At 45.9% G+C, this 2,144-nt stretch overlaps 1 non-coding gene across 1 annotated transcript; it reads left to right on the plus strand.

The window, feature by feature from the left end:
• The first annotated feature begins 1,070 nt into the window (after positions 1-1,070).
• On the plus strand, positions 1,071-1,185 carry Trnal-caa (transfer RNA leucine (anticodon CAA)). The gene is made up of 2 exons: positions 1,071-1,108; positions 1,141-1,185. It is a non-coding gene; the product is annotated as a tRNA-Leu (tRNA).
• The last annotated feature ends 959 nt before the right edge of the window (positions 1,186-2,144 follow it).

Raw genomic sequence — 2,144 nt, forward strand, 5'->3', positions numbered from 1 at the left:
ACAACAACAACAACAACATCAACAAAAACTACTACTACTACTACTACTACTACTACTACTACTACTACTACTACTACTACTACTACTACTACTACTACTACTACTACTACTACTACTACTACTACTACTACTACTACTATTACTACTACTACTACTACTACTACTACTACTACTACTACTACTTCCATCACCAGCAGTGCCAGTTGAGAACGGAGGCATATCGGGAGAAGATCTTCCTAATGGACCTTGATTCCTGAGGTAACTAGGTATTCTTCACATTCTCCTCCTCCTCCTCCTCCTCCTCCTCCTCCTCCTCCTCTACTCTACTCTATTCTACTCGACTAACTCTTTAACGTGATCAAAGTAATCCTGAGAAAATTAATGTGTTTAAGGTCAGTAACGTGACATACATTTGTTTTTTTCTATGTAGGTATGTAGGTATGTACTGTGAAATGCTTCTTCATTCTTTTTTAGGATTAGTCTCATGTTTTCTCAGCTCTCCCTCTACATACATTTTCTCTCCTCCTCCTCCTCCTCCTCCTCCTCCTCCTCCTCCTCCTCCTCCTCCTCCTCCTCCTCCTCTTCCTCCTCCTCCTCCTCTTCTTCTTCCTCCTCTCTAGTAGTACGTAATAATTCCTTCTTCCGGTCCCGCTTCACCTACTTACTTTTTGTCGGTCGTCTCTCCTCCTCCCCGCCTCCTCCTGTCTTCCTCCCTTCCTCCCTTCCTTCCTTTCTTCACTCTCCATTTGCATTCTTTCCTTCATCCCATTTCCTATTTCCTGCTCGTGTTTATGTGTAAATTACTTCCTCGTCCTGTTTGTTATCATTGTTATCATTGTTATTATTATTGTTGCTGCTGCTGCTGCTGCTGCTGCTGCTGCTGCTGCTGCTGCTGCTGCTGCTGCTGTTGCTGCTGCTGTTGTTTTCATCACCATCATTATTGTTATAGTTTCAATATTAATAATAGCAACAGTAGCAGTGGTAGTAACAATAACAGCAATAACGGTAGTAGTAGTAGTAGTAGTAGTAGTAGTAGTACTGATGACGCCAAACAATACCTTTCATTCACCGTCAGGATGGCCGAGTGGTCTAAGGCGCCAGACTCAAGGTAACTTCCCTTCCGATAGAAGGGTATGGGCTTTCTGGTCCTCTCTGAGGGCGTGGGTTCGAATCCCACTCCTGACACAGATTTTTTAGTACTTGTGTATATTTATTTCAAGGGCGGAAAGTTTGCCAGGACGGTCTGAAATAGGCGGGCGGTGGTCTGTATGAATGGGGAAGGTCGGCAAGACTTTTGTTCCGCGGTGAAATCACAGAGACTGATGACGAGATGTATTTCAGCAGATCGCCTCCGGCTAAGAATAGCACCCGCTTCGTTCTGCTCCCCTCTCCTCTCTCTCTCTCTCTCTCTCTCTCTCTCTCTCTGGCCAGACTCCCTCTTTCCCCTCCGTTCCTCCCACTCTCCCTCTCCTCCCGTCCTCTCTCTCTCTTCTTCCATCCCCTCTCTTTCCCACCCTTCCGCATCAAGAATGTGTGTGGGCCTTTAACCGGGGCTTGGATTAAAGATTTACGTGGTGATAATGTGTGCTCTCCTTGCAGTGTGTGTGTGTGTGTGTGTGTGTGTGTGTGTGTGTGTGTGTGATTACATATACTAGTATGAGCCACAGGTTTTTCAGTGATATAAGGGACACAACAAGGGTGACAAAAAATCTCAAAAATCAGTAATCAGGAAAGGACAAATTAAAAAAAAAAAAAAAAGAACAAGTACTCATTCTGCCTGTATTTCCTCTCCCTTCCTCTCCTAAAATGTCCCTTCCTCTCATTCCTTTATCTCTCACCTCTCCCTCTCCCGTAAAGGCCCTTCCTCTGTGTCAAGTCTCCGCGCTCCCAGACTGATGTGACACTTTTTATTCTTGGTCTAATCAGCTGTCTGGCCACCACCACCACCACCACCACCACAACACCCTTCCTTCCTTCCTTCCCCTGCTGCTGACGGAGGCAAAGGGAGAGAGAGAGAGAGAGAGAGAGAGAGAGAGAGAGAGAGAGAGAGAGAGAGAGAGAGAGAGAGAGAGAGAGAGAGAGAGAGAGAGAGAGAGAGAGAGAGAGAGAGAGAGAGAGAGAGAGAGAGTTGGGGGGAGGAATTG

The sequence above is a fragment of the Scylla paramamosain genome, chromosome 6, assembly GCF_035594125.1.
Source record: "Scylla paramamosain isolate STU-SP2022 chromosome 6, ASM3559412v1, whole genome shotgun sequence".
Classification (NCBI taxonomy): domain Eukaryota; kingdom Metazoa; phylum Arthropoda; class Malacostraca; order Decapoda; family Portunidae; genus Scylla; species Scylla paramamosain.